Consider the following 18,818-nt stretch of genomic DNA (forward strand, 5'->3'; position numbering starts at 1 on the left):
TTGACCCGGTACAAGAGGGTCACCGGGACACTCCTGTCCTGAGTCCCTCTTCCCCGCAACTGTCCCAACACCAGGTAAGCGGGAAGAGACAACGACCCTGCGAGTGGGGCAGCCTTCACTAGGTTCGGGGTGGGACTGAACCAGAGTAAGTCCCAGGTAACACCGCGCTCACGGCCACTGTACGTGACGGGGAAGGAGCGGCCACTGTACGCACTTCAGTTACTTCCCGAAGGGCAGGCAGGCCCACGGCTACGGCCATAGTACGTACCAGGGTAGACAGACCCACGGCTACAGTCTCTGTACGTATCGGAGAGGGCGCGGCCTCTGTGCACCCCTCTCCTGCCTTTCCCTCCTACAGGAGCAACACCGCGTTCATGGCCACTGTACGTGACGGAGAAGGAGTGGCCACTGTACGCCCTTCAGTTGCTTCCCAAAGGGCGGGCAGGCCCATGGCTAAGGCCGCTGTACGTACCAGGGTAGACAGACCCACGGCTACAGCCTCTGTACGTACCGGAGAGGGCGCGGCCTCCATGTACCCCTCTCCTGCGTTTTCCTCCTTCAGGAGCAGCACTGCCAGCACAGCCACTGTGCGTGCGGGGGAAGGAGCGGCCACTGTACGCCCATCAGCTGCGGGCCCTAGGAGTCATGAAACCACACTCACAGCCACAGTACATGACGGGGAAGGAGCGGCCACTGTATGCCCTTCATTCGTGGTTCCGAAGGTCCTCCCGATGCAGGAAGTCCCTTGCACGACTGATCCCTTTCCTCTCGGCTGCGTGGGACGCCCTTTGTCCCCTGACAGGAGTGTGTCCCCGGAGGTGCTGCCGGAGTGGTGGCGTGGCCCGATCCAGGCCCTACCACCTACCCCTGGGAGGTCCCTGCCCCTGCTGGATACCCAACAGGGAAGGCGCAGCTCACCCCTGTCGGCGCTTCCCCCTACAGGCGGCCGCAGTCCCAGGACCCCCAGGCCTGACCAGCAGCCTCCAGGCCCGGGCAACCCAGGCTCTCTCTCTCCCTGGAGCCAGAGGCGACAGGCCTGCCTCCTACAGCTGTTCGGCCCTAGTCCTGAGGGCCACCACCCAGGTCGAGGCCCCCAGACCGGAGGGCCTCCCTGCACCCCATCGACGAGGCTCCAGTACGAGGGCCTCCTCCCACGTCGAGGCCCCCAGACAGGAGGGCCTCCCTGCACTCCACCGACGACTGAGACCCGGGCAGTGACGCCCCTGCGGGCAGTGCATTGCCCCCACCAGGAAGGCTCCCCGTAGGGCCTCCCCTCACGCCCGGGCACCGCAGCAGATTATACCTAGGAAACATGGGTATATAGTGACATCAACGCCTCTTGTGTCGTGAACTGTCGAGATGGGAATATAATAGTGACCAGTGACAAAGTGAGGGCCAGAATAATACAAGGACAATGTTACCAATAACCTACTAAGGCCCGATACCCGGCAGAAGAGGAAATATCCTAAATTCTAGACAAAAGAACTTGCAGAAATCATGGGCTAAGACCAGGGTGCGTGGGAGAATCAAAAGCCTGTGAATAAGTGTTACCGCGACTAAGTGACTTCATCAAGTGTCGCGACCCGCACCCTACCCATTTATAGTAATATTCACTCCCCTAATTCTTGGCCCTGTCCACCCCTAGTGCATCAGACTTAATATATATAATATCAATTCTGCCTATAAACAGAATACGGGTATCACGATGTTATAATTTATTATCCAAGTGTAATTGAAGAATACTATGTCGTAAGTGTAACTATAAACATTTGTATTAAAGGCTAACTCTGTGTCCCTGAACAAAGCATATCCAGTACCTCTCTGTTTTATATTGTAACGGTGTAGGAATTAAGACAATAGATGTGTTAAGGTGTACTGCCTGGTTTTTATGTCCTGTTCCTTTGTGGGTGCTTTACTTCCGGTCCGGAAAGAGGACCCCGCTCAGTCGCTGGTGTTCTTAGGACGAGAGGTAGAACTAAAAACACCCAGCATAACAGACTCTAGTAACAGAAATGAACCACTTGTTTTATTTGACAAAATTACTGTACTTAGAGTCCCTACATATTTACTGTTTTATTGCAAAACAGCTAAGCGGTGAGCGAGGGGTGGAGTGCCGGCGGTGAGGGCACATCCGCACAATTGAGCAAGGGAGTTGAGAAATCGTGATAACTCTACTGTAAAACATTTCTTTCCAGATCATCAGTTCACCTGTACATGCTCATGATTTATTTCTATAGTTTATTTTTCCATGTTTTTTGGAATAAAATGAATAATATTTAAAAGAATGGACTTGCCAAGGTACTGTAGGACGTTGGAAGCTTGTGGGTAGTTAGAATCGGTTGGTTAGGTAGAAAACTGCACTGGTACCACACATTTTTGGCCAATGAGGAGTACAGTATACCTTTTTTCAATGGAATTATTCATCTTGCTTTTCACACACGCACACACACACACACACAAACACAAACAGCTTGGGTCCCTGGGATTTTGTATCATATCTCATGGAATTTCCTACGTTAAATTCTGTTATCAGTGTCTTACAACGTTGACCATTTTCAAGACTGTTACATTTGTCCAGCTTTCGTTTCAAGGTGACCACAATGTGTTAAGATTTGTTTGCACTTCAGGCTTCAAAGTACAAATCATTAATCGGGACACGACAACACAGGATAGCATAACAGCGAGAGTGCTTCTTTACTAACTGACGGTGGAAAGCTGACTGTTGATTTGTGGACGTAGGGTGACTAAACTAGAGGGAGGGAGGAGGGCTGAAAAGGGGTTTAACTAGGAAACGACCTTGATCAGAAATGCCTTGACTTCACATCCCCCGACTTCACCCAGTCTCATGTGACTAACCTGTGCTGGGGTAGCCAGTGAAAGTGGCACACACTTAAATTACAGAATTTACATAATTGCCAGTCTGTTGAATTTTCCCATTTAATTCCAGTTGCCTGGGAGCCGGATAACAGGGATTACAGGCAGTCCCCAACTTATAAAAATAATTGGTTCTTAACCCGCCGAGTCCCGTTGATGTATATAGAGTGAGTCCTTGAAATAAGAAAACCTGAAGTACGAATTTTCGATGGAACGAAATCGATTAATATAGGACAAATTCCACAGTACGAAAATATGTCTCGATGATACGAAAATCAATACTCGACACGAAAGGAAATGCAGAGATAGCCCGATTATCCAGACTATATGATGTGAAGAAGTGCCTGAATAGTCTGAAATCACGATTAATCTGGCGGAAACAAAATACAAGTAGTGTTAGATTGATTTATTTACCAGTAAATGTACAGTGCCAGACACAACTATCTTCCCAGTTCAGTCTGAAGAAAATTTACACCAGGCAAAATACAATGAAAACCCTGTTTCTACTAGTGTGTGTTTCAAATGGTTCGATTTTTCCACGCTATATTCGTCAGACTTTGGGAAGATACTTGTGTCTTTCACTGTACACTTGAAGCAGCAGAAAGACGTTACAAATTCAATTCATAATCCTCCAGCTTGTTTCTGTAATTTTCTGACAACTTTCAGTTTGGCAAATTACTTTTTCTTGTTGAAAAATTTCCTCCCCGTTATTTTCGTCACTTGCCTCTACAATCGTTTCCAGCGCAGTGGAAGAAACTCAACGTGCTCAAAGGTGGATGTCGTTTCCCAATTTCCCAACTGGAGGTTAGGTTAGGTTAAAATTATCAGATACAGATAAGCTCAGTTAGGCATGGTTTAGCTAAACACTTAGGGAAGAACAGTCCTTTCCGCCATATGTTAACGAAGTAAACAAGAGTTGTCACACCAGAACAGCTAAAAATGATGGGGAAACAGATTTAATAAGAAACATTCACTGTATTTACCAACCCAGAAATAATCTGAAAAATATAACAGACTATCAGAAAGAACTGATTTGGTAAGGTGATTTACTGCTTACAGTAAAACATATGTTTAGCCCCTTCAATGGCTGTGGGTTCAGATATTTGCGTGCTCCCGTGGTCGGCCTTGGGACCATTTTTTTCAAAGTTCTAAAATCAATTTCTTTTTCTTACATATGCGAAAAGACTCATCTGGCACACCTGGCTTTTTATTTTTTATTATTTTTCCCCCTAAACCCATCCTGTGATTTGCTATGATTCGTATCAGAATGAATAAAATTAGGATGCATGTTACATCAGCAGGTAAACATCGGCGAAAATATCTGGGACGGAGTGGGACTGTGAACGCCAGACTGCTTGAGGTGGTAGAGTAGGGTTGCGTAAACACACCAGTGACCCTCGTTCCCTTCCCATAATTGCTTGCAGTTCTTTACAGCTCACCCTAACCCAATGTCACTGACACCAGTACAGTAAGGCGTTGTTCAGGGCCAGCAGCTATGAAAGCGATAATGGAATACATTATTGTTTGCATCTGTCCTCTCTCTTTCACACATACACATAAGAACAAACAAAAGAATGAACAGTAAATGTACACTAACCCTATGGAGCAGAAATAACTGTGCTCAGTTGGTCCGAAATATACTGGGAAGAGTGATACCGAACGAAGAATGTGGAACTGAATGCTAACCTACGAGAACATGTGGGACAAAAGAGTAATTTTTTTCTGATTAGCAAACATTTTTGTTCCATATCGTCTCTTCAAATTGCAAAACCCATAATCTTTCGTGTAAGTATACAGCCTAAAGACCTTACCAATTCAGTTCATATTCCTCTAGTTTGTCTTCTATATTTTTCTGACTATTTTGAGGATGGTAAATTATGTTCTCTTGCTGAAAGAAACTTACTCAAAATTAGGGCGCATGTAACATAAGCATGTAATTATTGGCGAATACATCTGAAGTGAAGAGAACGCCTGACTGATGGGATGGTAGAGTAGGGTCATGTGCACACACCAGTGACCTTTGTTCCCTTCCCACAATTGTTCGCAGTTTTTTATAATGCCCTAACGCAACGTCATTGACACCGAAACAGTGAAGTGTTGTTCAGGGCCGGCAGCTATGAAGGAGTTAATGGAATACTGCATGAAAAATTCAAAATGAGCGTGGTGCATAGCACTGCACTCGCTTGCCGAGAGAAAACGAGCTAACCCCTCTCTGGTACACAAATTTTTGTGCGCTCCTCAGTTGAGTCCACGTCCTACCTCTCCTCCCAGCCTCACTGTACGTGAGGATATTTTCGCAGCCCTTCACCTTTTTGTATTGTTTCGTCATGCCTCCCAGGAGCCCTGCATCATCTCCAGCATTGGGGGAGCCCGCTGCAAAGAAGCAGCAGCACCGTACTCTAATTCTGGAAAGGAAATTGGAAATTATAAGACCCCACGAGGAGGAGCAGGGAGTCTCGGAGATTGGGCGTGCTTTAGGGCTTGCTGTTTCCACCATTGGGACTGTGACGAAGAAAACGGAGATGTACAAGAATATGGCCACCTCCTTCTCTACAACTGTATACAAGTATTGCTTACTTCTTAATGGGGGGGGGGGTAAAGTTTAGGTGAGGGTCCGAGGGGGTCCTGGGACGCATCCACCCATTTATATGTATATTTCAATGGGGAAAATCGTTCTGATATACGACATTTCGAATTACGAAAGTTTTTTTTGGGTCTCTATCCCTTTCGTATATCACGGTCACTGTATACGTCCGCACGTTTTGTCACTGTCAGTCCCACTGATGTATATACCGTAAAAGTGCATCAATTGCGAGGTCCCTAATTTGCACAATTTTCAATTTTCACGTGATTTTTGGTACGTGTTCATGGGACACCTTCCTCTACAAGATGCCAGGCAGGGACAATGCCTTACCCCGCATGACCTCAACCCCCCGCACGCCATTGTCTTGGCAATTCACCTGTTACCAGTGACCCGGCCAGTAAAGACATGTCGTGCCACGGTATGAAATTCAGGGCCAGAGTGATTCCCCAATCGATGGCAATGTGGAGGACAAAGGTTACAAAGCATTAGAGGAAGAAACAGTCAGAAAAGATGATTAGGTAATGTCATCAAAAGAGGTAAGGTATGTTGAAGTGTTTGGTGAGTGAGACAATGCTTATACAGTAATCCCTCCACTATCCAATGTAACAGAGTCAAAGGCATGTCCAGAAAGTGGTCTTGTCCAGATAGTGGGCCCCTGCCTCCTGGACTGGAACTTATGGACCCTAACCCAGCCTAACTTTGAAAGCCACCTAAATAGATCCCTACCGGACATACACAGCACCTATTTAAAACCTATTTAAGACCCTATTCACACCAATAATGGACATAAAGCATGATATAAATGAAATGGAACCAAAGAATGAGGAATCAGAAGTGACTGTACCTCAGCCAGGGCACTTACAGCACGTTTGTGGCCGCCTTTTGTAAGGTTTTGGCAGTGGTGAAAATGCTCTTGAAGCACGTACAGTAATCCAGTGTTGTGCTGCACTTACAGTAATTCTTTGCACTGTGAGTTATAACTGTTTAACACTGCACATTGTTAATTGCATCAGGCCAGTTTCAACCGACAGGTTTGCACTGCACAGTTAATTCTTTGCACTCTAAATTCTAATTTCTTAACATTGCACAAAACTGTAAATTCCCGTGTGGTCTAGTGGCAAGGTATTGCAGTTTATTCACTGTTTGTTCACAAAAAAATGAGCACGTGTGGCTTCCATTAAGATAAGCTACCACTCACGATCGAAGTTAGGCAATAACTGTTTGGGTACTGGTGAGGGGGAAACTGAGTTGCCAGATCGCAATGGCCACATTACCAAACTCCTCAGTTTTCATTACCAGATTTAACTCTTCATTACCAAATTCGTAAAGCTGGCATTTATTCTTCACTAATTATATATACAAGTGGAAATACATATAATCACTCTTCTTATAATTAACAGCATGTTGATTATTTTCACGCTATGTACGTTAGCATATTAATCAGAGAGAGCAAACAATCCATCATCTCCATCCTGTGTATCCTCAAACATGTGAAAAATCCATTTGGTAATGCATTACTCTGATTCATTACCAAACGAATATTTCATGACCAAATTGGCCCACATTTGGTAATGAAAAATACCAAATGGCAACCCTGACAGGGGAGGGGGAAGGGGGGAGGAAGGAAGGGGGGAGGGTCCGTGGTGCAACAGCTGTTAGGCGCAGCGCGGTAATTTCAAATTACGGGTGGGAAAAAATTAGGATTTGGGAGGGATTTTTTTGTTTTTTTTTGGCCATTTTTGGGTTCCAAAGGTCCAGGCCCACAATATCCGGTAAGTGGGGATGTCCAGAAAGTGGGCATCCGGAATGTACAGGGATTTCTGTATTGCCTATATTACTGTGTGAAAACCAATATACTCTTGCATTACATATAAATTCATACAAAATAAATAAATAAATGCTGCTTACGAGTGGTGTGGAACAGTTACCCTTACACAGAACTCGTTTTCTTTGGAGTCAGCCTGATAGAAAACCCAGTAAGGTAAGAGGTACTGCTGAGTGTATCGAGTATTTTAAACCTCAGGTGAGCGATTTCTCTATGAATTTTCAATGTTTCTCACCAAAAGCGGAGGTTTGAGCCAAAAATTTTTTTTTTTCCAAAACTGGTCGGGATGGGGGGGGGGCAGTGGTGGAAAATCGGTTCGGATGGGGCGGGTTAATGGTCTTTCGTAAGTCCATCTTTCATTCTTATACTCTCTCCTTCTCTCTCTTGTGGAGTCATGCTTTGACCTGTGACCCAACAACATCTCTCCCTGAAGTCTAATCAGCCCACCTGTCCGGCCTGGCTCAACGGTCATCCACTACTCAAAGGGAAGTCCATTATAAATTTTCTTAAATAACTCCTTTAACTCTAACCTCACTCTCCTAATTATTTACTTGCTTAAATTGTGTTCTCTCCTGTGGCTTAGTAATTTCAACATGCCCCCCAAAAGAGTCTCTTGTCCCTCACGTGGAAACAAATTCTACGGTGATTGGTTCCCGAAATTCAGAAGGCCTGATGGAAAATGTTCCATGTCTCTGACCAATGAGAATATTCAATATCTAGAAGGAAGGTTATCAAGAATACTCCCACAGTATCCCTGCTTGTCGTATGAGGTGACTGAAAGGGTTGGCGGAGGATTAGTACCCCCCCTCCCCCCCTGGAAAACAGCTAACTAAAATGACGAAGAAGAAACCTCAGACAAGGACTGACCAAAAGATGATGACCAAGGACCAGACAAAGGACATGGTACAGATCATGACGTGGAATGTATGAGGTGCAAATGATGAGGTGAAAGAAAGAGACATTGTCAAGGTGCTTGAGGGTGCAAAAGTGGATGTATGTGGAGTAAATGAAACTAAATGGTGGGTGAGAGTGTGAGAGAATGGGAGTATGAATGGGGTATATGTGCAGGAGTAGGTGAGAATGAGAGGGCAAAAGAAGGAGTGTGTATTGTTGTGAGAAAAGATCGAAGAAGAACATATGAGAGTATGGATCAGTTGGCTCAAGGATTGTGTGGGTAGGATTGAAAGTTGGAATACAAATGTGGGTGACTGTGTGCACATACGTGCCAACATAAGATCATGCAAGCAAAGTGAGAGAAGAGTTCATGAACAAATGTGGAAGTGTGCAAGGAAAAGTTTGAAAGGAATGAGAGAGTGCTTTTGATTAGTGATACGAATGGTAAAGTAGGGAACGTGAAGGTTGATGGAATAGTTGGTGAGAGGGGTGTGCCTGCTGAGATGGATGAGAATGGCAGTGCGTTAGTGGACATTTATGCCGGGAGGGGGTTGGTGATAGCCAATACCATCTTTGGGCACAAAATGATCCACAGGTATACATGGCAAGTGATGAGAAAGGTGGATGGTGAACTGAATGATAGGAAGGCAATGATTGATTATGTGTGTGTGGATGAAAGGATGCGAAGATGTGTAATGCATGCAAGAGCTTATAGAGGTTGGAGGAGTGGACTTTCTGACCACCACTTGGTGGTGGTCAGAATCAAGGTCCAAGTAAAATGGAGAAATAGAAGAAGGGAGGGATGGGGGGATGAAGTACTTGCAAGGAGAGTGGAAAGGTTACAAGAGGATGAGAAAAAGGCAGAATATAAGAGAGACGTAGTGGAACGATTAGGTAAATATGAATTGGAGCAGATGGGGGCCATGGAAGGTGTGTGCAAGATATTCACATAAGAAATATGTGCAGCATGTGATGTGGTGTGTGGGGCAAAGAGAAGACGGAAAGAGGTGCAAGGAACAGATGGTGGAACAAAGAGGTGAGATAGGTTGTGGCACAAAAGAAGAAAGCATACAATGAATGGATGAGAAATAGGGGCGTGGAAGAAGTTGAGAGGCGGAAGAGAGAGTTATTCAGTATGCAGAAAGGAAGAGAGAGGTGAAAAGATTAGTAAGAAAGAGTAAGAAGAGAGTGGATGAGGAATTTGGAAGGAATCTGAGTGTAAAGTGGAGAGACTGTAAGAAAATGTTTTGGAAAGAGGTGACGAGAGTAAGACAAGGTGGCAATGAAGTTAGTAGGGGAGTGAAAGATAAAAATGGTAGATCACTAGTGGAGAAGGGAGGAAAAATGAGCAGATGGAGAGAACACTTTAAGGAATTGTTAAACATAGAGAATGGAATGCGAGTATAAGTGGCTGGGGAATGGCTGGGAAAGGAGGGAGGTGAGAAGACAAGAGGAAATAAGTAGGACAGAAGTTGAGGAAGCAATGAAGAAAGTCAAATTGGGGAATTGATGGAGTGTGTGGTGAAACGCTGAAGCATGGGGGAGAGATAGTATTAGAATGGATGTGGATGATGTGCAGATTGGCCTGGGAGGAAGGTAGAGTCCCGGAGGATTGGAAGTCAGGTATAAATATTCCCTTGTACAAAAGAAAAGGGGAAAAAGAAGTGTGTGGCCATCATTGGGGCATTTGTCTTCTTAGTGTAATAGGAAAAGTGTATGGTAGGATACTTATTGACAGAGTTAGTGAAATAACAGAGGTATTAGTTGGAGAAGAACAGTGAGGTTTTAGGAAGGGAAGAGGTTGTGTAGATCAGATATTTATTCTTAGATCTTTACTGAAAATGTTTCTAGAGAAGGGAAAGAAGTTGTATGCGGCCTTCATGGAATTTGGAGAAAGCATATGACAGGGTGGAAAGACATGGATTGTGGAAAGTATTAAGAATATATGGAGTAGATGGGAAGTTGTTGAATGCTGTGAAGAGTATGTATGAGGGTGCTAAGACTGCAGTGCGTGTGGATGGTGAACTGAATTTTTCTCTTTGAAGGTTGGGTTGAAACAGGGATGTGTCATGTCTCCATGGTTGTTCAATCTGTATATGGATGGGGTAATAAAAGAGATACAAGGTAGGTCAGTGGATGTTGGAGTGGCCCTAGTGAGAGAGGGTAGTGTTTGGAAACTCCCTGTACTGCTGTTTGCTGATGATACTGTGTTGTTAAGTGAAGATGAAGGGGAGCTGCAAGGCTTGGTGGATGAGTTTGGGAGACTGTGTAAGAAATGGAATCTAAAGATGAATGTAGGGAAGAGTAAAGTGATGGTCTTTGACAGAGGTGAAGTCAGTGAATGTACTGTGAGGTTGGATGGTGAGGAAATGGAAAATGTGAGTACGTTTAAGTACTTGCATAGTGTGATGAGTAAGGATGGAGGTTTGGAGGGTGAAGTGCTTGAAAGGGTACAACAAGGAAGAAGGGTTGCTGATTCCTTGAAAGCTGTGATAAGAAACAGGGAAGTGACCATGGAAGTGAAAAAGTATTGTGATACCAACTCTAACGTATGGAAGTGAAGCTTGGACATTGTTGGAAGGACACAAGTCAAGAGTGAGAGAAGTGGAAATGAGTTATTTGAGTGGAGCAGGTGGAGTCACATGGAGAGACAGGCTGACAAATGAGGATATAAAGGAGTGTTGTGGTGTGGATGTGATAGGAAGCATTATGAGGAACACACTGAGGTGGTTTGGCCATGTGGAGAGGATGGAGGATGAGAGACTGATGAGGAGAGTGTATGTGAGTAAGGTGGAAGGAGGGAGAGGGAGGGGGAGGCTGAGGATGAGATGGAGGGATGGAGTGGAGAGGTATATGAGAGAGAGGGGTGCGAGTTGGGAGCAGGGCAATGAAATGGTGGGGGACAGGGCAACGTGGAGGTGATTTGTTTGTGGCCACCCCGTGCGGGATTAAGGGGTCTGGCAATAGATAGATAGACAGATCATTAAAAGTCATCAATATACACTTGTGGATCTGAAACAGGAAAATGCAGACCTCATTGCAGAATTTAAAAAAGTAAAGGAAAACCCCATTAACACAACTCCAGCCAACCAGGCATTTCAAGTAGTAAGCAATAAATGAAAATGTAAACACATGCCTAAGAAAACACCCGGAATTCCTACATCCAACAGGTTTTCTGTGCTTGGTGATGAAGGGGAAAATAGCAGAGTTAAACAAGTCGTCCATAAAAATGCTAAACATACAAGCCTGGATATAAACAAAGCAAGTGAACTTAACCATGAGACCAAATTCAGTTCAAGGGAGGGCACCACACTGGTGGTTAATTACTTTTTATTAAGAGGTCAGGGTGCAGCCTTTGCATCAAATAATAAAGGTAAGAAAAGACCAGTAAAGGTTGTACCTGGCAGCAAGATTGACATGATCACAAAAGACACTGCAAGTACTCCAGTCAGTCGGGATGCATGTCTTGTAGTAAATGTAGGGACAAACTATGCATACGATGAAGGCAGAGTTGCCACCAAAGACATCATGTAGAAATATGAAGCCCTTCTAAAAGTAATGAAAAATAAGTCAAATAAAAGCAAGGTGAACGGTATATTGCCTTAAGGAAATGTGTACTAGAGAAAACATATACTTTAGTGATATCTGGGAGAGATTTGTTGGAAAGCCAAGCGTCTTTAGACAAGATGGTGTACACTTAAATGCAAAAGGAATCACAGAGATGAGTAAATTGATAAATACAGCCATTTTTTAAATCCACAAGAATGCAGGTGTGGCGGAAACACCTGCGCCTCCTGGGGACCACACAGATGCTCCCACCTAACCCAACTCGCTCATCATTCCCACCTCGCCCCTCACCCCCCCCCCCAATCCCACAGTCACTCAGCCCCCCCCCCCCTCCTTTCCACCCTTTCATTGACCCAGGGAAACTAAGTCTTAATTCCCAGGGAGATGTTGTATTCGGATTAGCCCTACAGTCAATGCCAACCGCAGAGCAAATTAAAATATTATCATTCAATGCTCATGGTCTTCGAAACAAGTATAACGAACTCAAAATCCTATTGAAGATTTTCATATAATAGCCATGACAGAAATGCATCTTGATATGGGTAACAGAGATTTATTATCTGAATACCAGTTAGACTCACATAAATTTCATTACAAATGCAGAGGAAATGGATGCCTAGGAGGTGGTGTTAGGATATATGTAAAAAATCACTTAAACCCAGCAGAGGTAACCCTAAGTGGACATGATACCGAGCTGGTCTGTGTCAAATTACATTTAAGATATATGAATATAAATACTGTTACAGTCTACCATCGCTGCACTCATACTTCAGAGGAAGACAGAGAACTATACAATACCTTGCACGAAGTTCCTGATGGGGACGAAACGTTGATTACTAGCGACGTCAACCTGTCAGTAAACTGGAACACAGTTACCAGTAGCAGTAATGATGACAAAAGGATGACGCATTCCATTAAGAATAACTTTTTATTTGTGTCATGGGACAGGACAAATATCTTAGATCTTGTAATCACTACAAATGAAGATATGGTCTCAAGCCTCACTGTGGGTAAACAGATAGCATCTAGCGATCATAATCTCATAAGATTTTCCATGAACCTCTCACATAATGAGTGCACAAGTAAGACTAAGATGCTGGACTATAAAAATGTAAAATTTAACAGCCCATGGGACGCCCTGAGTACACTAGCTAAACACACAGAAAGAATTAACGATGTAAACGAGATGTGGACAGAATGTAAGCACGAATTCATGACCGCTGAAGACAAGGTAGAAACAAAGCAGCATGGTTTAATGCAAATATTAGCTGAGCAGTTACAGAAAGAAATCATCTCCATACCTTACTTAAATGTCACATCTGTGAAAGAATCACGAAGCAATATATCAGCAGAAGAAAAGCTAAAAAACTCATCAGAGCAGCTAAACGACAGTTTGAAATTGATATAACACAAAGAAGCTTTAGAGATCCTAAGCCTTTTATGGATACATTAATGGCAATAAGTGATTTAAGGCAGGCACTTGTCCACTTATCAGCGATGAGGGTGCTCTAATCTCGACGGTATGGAAACTGCCTCTACTTTAAATAATTTTTTCAGTTCAATTTTCACAGTAGATGCCAATGACACCATTGAAAAGCACCAAATGTCAATCCAAAATGTACTAAGTAATATGCATATTAGCAGTAATAAAGTGAGAGATAAACTAAATAAAATGAACAGTAATATGACTCCCAGGCCAGACAATTTCTACCCTAAAGTACTGAAAAATGTGGTGGATGTAATATGCAGTCCTCTAACATTCATCTTTAACAAACCCTACAACAAGGGAAGGTTCCAGCAGACTGGAGACCGGCTAACATGACTCCTATATACAGTCAATCCTCATAAATCGCTTGTTCATACATCACGGCTAATTGGCTGTCAGACTGCCGGCACCCTTAAATCACTGTTAAGTCACGAAAATCGCGGACCTAGGCACCCAAGTGGGCCTTTTCCAAGGGGATTCGTAAACTGCGGCATTCAAATTGAAAATCGCAACCCAACAACCAATCACCACACATCCCTGGTGGCAAGTGTGCATACTAATGCCGCCACGTTGTTGTTGTTCTTCCCGCCAGTCCGCACACTGCAGACCATCGCCGTAGAGTACGAGAGCTATCTGCCTTTTTTTGTGCACCTTCCCCCCCGCCTCCTACCTTCCATGGCCCCTCCTGAACCCCCGATGAAGCGCTCTAAGCAACATGGTGTCAAGAAGCTGCCGCCATTGTCATACAGTCAACGTTTGGAGCTTATTCGTCGTGTTGAGAAGGGAGGCTCATTTGTTGTGTTGAGACTTTGAGGGCTTCCTGAGGGAGGCAGAGGAGCTGGAGAAGGGAGAACAGCATGAGGGAGCACCACCACCTCATGCTGAGAGGTTCTAAGTTCTTCCAAACACCACCCCACTCCATTCACTTAAGCAATATTGTCATAGGATTAAGGTGAGATCCCTTAACATTGCTTATTTCTATTAAATGCATGCACTGAATATTCCTAAATTTGTATGTTTGTGTTTGATGGTGCCTAGATAGGTGTAGGTAAGGTGCTGCGGGGGGTGGTTGGCCAAAGACCAGACCCAAATTCATTTTTCACATAAGAGTTATTATTTATAAACCACGGAATTTGTAAATCATGGCAGTGGTCCAGACCCAAATTGCCCCGATTTACAAGGATTGAGTGTATAAAAAGAGCAGCAGAGATCAACCAGGTAATTAAAGACCAATTAGCCTAACCTCCATCTTGGGAAAGATCCTCAAATCATTAATTAGAGATAGGATAGCTGAGTTCCTAGAAACTAATAATGTAATTAGGAGCAGCCAGCATGGCTTCAGAACATGGAGATCATGCATGACAAATTTAATTGAGTTTTAGGATACACTTTTTAAAATTAATGATTGTACCAGGTCTCTTGATATAATCTACTTAGATTTCAGAAAGCCTCTGACAAAGTGCTGCATAATAAATTAATGACAAAGGTATGATCACTTGGATTCATAAGTAGATAGGTTGCTGGCTAAGTGAGAGAAAGAAACGAGTTGTTATAAATTGAGTAGAGTCAGACTGGGCTCCTGTGACCAATGGTGTTCCTCAGGGATCAGTGTTGGGACCAGTCCTATTTAATATGTACATTAACAATATCGATTTTGACTTAACTTCATTTCAAAATTTGCGGACGATACAAAAATCAGCAACACTATAGCTACCACAAATTGACTTAGGACCTTCCCCCACGAGGTATTAAAAAACACAAATCATAGTATATCACAATGTTTGTTCATGAAATGCCAATCATTAATATGAAATCATGTTTCCCTTGTTTTTCAGGACCAGTTGGATGCGTTTTGGCATCGAATCACTTAGATCTCTAAAGTAACCGAAGGACATTTCTTTGCACCAGACATTTGTCAGTTTAGTCTTAAGGTTGTCCAGATTGGGTATCTTCTTCTCTGCCACGATTTTTTCATCATTGCCCAGCAGTTTTGTATCAGATTTTGATCCAGACCGTTGCCAGGCCAGTCGAGGACCTCAATCCGATTATCCTGAAGCCATTTTGTCGCCTTTCTTAACTTGTGACATTGAACTGAATCGTGCATGAAAAAGTCGCACCCATGAATAGCAAAAAAGTTTAACAAATGATCTTTCAGAACTTGAATGTACCGGCCACCATTCATAATTAAGTTCTTACAAAGAAAGTAGAGGCCTCCCCTTCCCATTTCAACTGAGAAACACCCCCACACCATTACTGATTGTGGGTGCTTAACAGTCCGCACCGTGTGAGCAGGGTCATATTGACTACAGGAGGCAGGGCGACGAACCTTGGCAGAACGCATCTGAAACATATGAGATGTGCTTTCATACATAACTTTTCTCCACTCATCCAATGTCCAGCATGCATATTTCTTGGCAAACTGAATGTGCTGCTTCTTCATGCAGTCAGTGAGAAGTGGTTTCTTGGCTCCAGTGTGGCTTGCTTAAAACTAGCTCCTTCTGCAAGCAGTGTTGGATAGTTCGAACCGAGACGTCTTGTAACAGCTGGGGATGCATTCTCTTCAATTCTGCTGCTGTAAGTCGAGGATTCTTGATTACTTCCCTCTTCAGGAGCGTATCTGTACCTCTGGAAGTCATCCTATCCTTTCCACCGCTATGCTTGTGCTCTGGTACGACATCAGGTGGCAGGCTGCGCGCTGCAGCAAGAATCTTCATGACAGTCAACTCTGCGCGTCCAGTACGTTCACAAATCGAGTTGATAGGGACATTATCCTGCCTCCATGCAATGACATTGACCCTCTCATCCCTTGAGCAATACTTTCCAGGCATGACAACTCGACTCTTGGAAAATAACAGGGCAAATAGTAATGCAAACAAAAAAAAGAGGGAGGTGCAAGCTCGAAGCAATGGAAACATATACTCCGACTCTCGCTTCTGGGCGAGCACTGACGTGCTAAGTGTTTCACCACCTCCCGCCAACACCACAGGAGCTGTCAGTTACTTCTTGCCCAAAAAATTCACTTGCTAGAAGTGGAAACACAAAGCAAAGACAGACAACTCTCCCTTAGGAATTCTGTGTGTAGATCCTAAGTCAATTTGTGGTGGGTGTATATTACCAGAAAAAGACAGAATTAGCCTTCAAAATGACCTTAACAAAATTGTCAGCTGTTCAGAAAAATGGCAAATACCCTTCAATGTACGTAAATGTCTGGTACTGCAATGTGGGAAGAAAAACAAAAGGCATGCTTATGAAATGAGGGACTAAATCATTAGCAAGTCCTCACTGGTTAAGGATCTAGGCATACTAATTTCCCACGACCTAAAATGTTCAAATCAATGTATCTCTGCCGCTAATAAGCCAACAGGGCCCTAGGTTTCATCAAAAGACATTTTACATATGAAAACAGAGATACCATAATCCCTCTATACAAAAGCACTGTCAGGCCACACTGTGTGCAGTGCAATTTTGGGCACCTCATCTTGTCAAAGATATAGAAATACTGGAAGTGGTTCAGCGTAGGACTACCAAGTTAATCCCATCTCTGAGGAATAAACCATATCTCAAGTGGCTCAGGGAATTAAACTTATTCTCTCTTAGAAAATGGAAACTCAGGGGACAGCTAACTGAATGTTTTAAGATTCTGAAAGGCTTCAGTAATACCGATTCAAGCAAGCTATTCACAGTAATTGTCGAGAATGTAACTCGAGGAAATGGTATGAAGTTGCAAGCAAGGAGGGCTAATCTTGATACAACCAAAAACTTCTTCACTCACTCTGTTGTAAGTGAATGGAATAAACTCCCTGGGAATGTGATTGAGAGTGGTACCGTAAACATCTTTAAAAAGAGACTGGACATGTATCTCGACGCGATTGGTATCGTTTAGTTAGGACAGAGCAATTATTGCATATTTGCATCTACATTCATCTATTTATTAAACACAATACACCTAAACTAGTAATCAACATAGACAATATTTTAGGGCATATATAACAGATAAACATTCTATTCATCTGTTTTATATAAAAAAAATATCAGTAAAATAAAAAAAAAAGTGCATGCATAGAGTAAGTATGTGACTGTATGCCTAAATTCTCAATTTCTATATCATTCTACTTTCTGCCAATCCTATAAAATTCCTTCTGGTTTTTCAATCCTGCAAGGTATTACTTTCTCTCTTGTTTCCCGTACGGAAATGCCGGAGGGTCTGGAGGGTGGGGGAGAGAGCCTTCTGCTGTGCTGTCCTTTTCTCCTGCTCCTATAATAGCACTGTATTAGTATTAGGACTGGAACATCCTTGTAGTGACCGTAAGGTCTGTGAGGTCTGTGTATCTATGTAACTCTATGTAACTCACTCACTCTCTCTCTCTCTCTCCCTCCTCCAAACCAACCTTAATCCCATAATTACTAAGGACACAAAGCTCTTTCCCTGTACCCCATCTCCTTTATACTCCATACTTACTTCTGTGATATCCTCCCCCCCCTTTCTCTCTCTCTCTCTCTCCTTAATCCTATAATTACTAAGGACACAAAGCTCTTTCCCTGTACCCCCATCTCCTTTATACTCCATACCTACCTCTCTGCTATCCTCTCTCTCTCTCTCTCTCTCTCCAACCCAACCTTGGTCCCATAATTACTGAGGTCACAAAGTTCTTTCCCTCTACCCCACTGCCTTTCTACAGCATACCTACTTCTGTGCTATCCTCTCTCTCTCTCCTTAATCCCATAATTACTAAGGACACAAAGCTCTTTCCCTGTACCCCATCTCCTTTATACTCCATACCTACTTCTGTGCTATCCTCTCTCTCTCTCTCTCCTAAGCTCATAATTGCTGAGGTCATAAAGGTCTTTCCCTCTACCCCATCGCCTTTCTACTCCATACCTACTTCTGTGCTATGCTCTCTCTCTCTCTCTCTCTCTCCAACCCAACCTTAATCCCATAATTACTGAGGTCACAAAGTTCTTTCCGTCTACCCCTCTGCCTTTCTACACCATACCTGCTTCTGTGCTATCCTCTCTACTTCTGTCTCTGTCTCTCTCTCTCTCCAATGCAAACCTAATTCCATAATTACAGAGGTCACAAAGTTCTTTCCCTCTATCCCATCGCCTTTCTACACCATACCTACTTCTGTGCTATCCTCTCTCTCTCTCTCTCTGTCTTCTCCGACCCTACCCTAATTCCCTACCTACTGAGGTCACAAAGTTCTTTCCCTCTACCCCACTGCCTTTCTACTCCATACCTACTTCTGTGCTATCCCCCCCCTCTCTCTCTCTCTCTCCTCCCACCCAGATTAACCCCTAAACTGTGGGCTTGTTTTGCTTTGACCTGCGTGTCCCGCATGCATATTCGCGCTCCAAGACTCTCTAAAAATATTTACCAAAAATCAGTTATTAGTCCTAGAATATTAAAATTACATGTGCATATGGCACATACCTTCAGCTTTCTCCTGGAATGTTTGTTGAGCCTTCGTCGAGTACCGTAGGACTTGTGGAGACCTCTGAAGTTGGGTAACGAAGTCTCCACTTTACACTTCCCGACAATTCGTAATATGATTACCACAGCCTGATATTATCACTAGAAACACTATTCT

This window comes from Coenobita brevimanus, chromosome 41 (assembly GCF_032717465.1).
Source record: "Coenobita brevimanus isolate Jiangsu-jjx chromosome 41, ASM3271746v2, whole genome shotgun sequence".
Taxonomy (NCBI): Eukaryota; Metazoa; Arthropoda; class Malacostraca; order Decapoda; family Coenobitidae; genus Coenobita; species Coenobita brevimanus.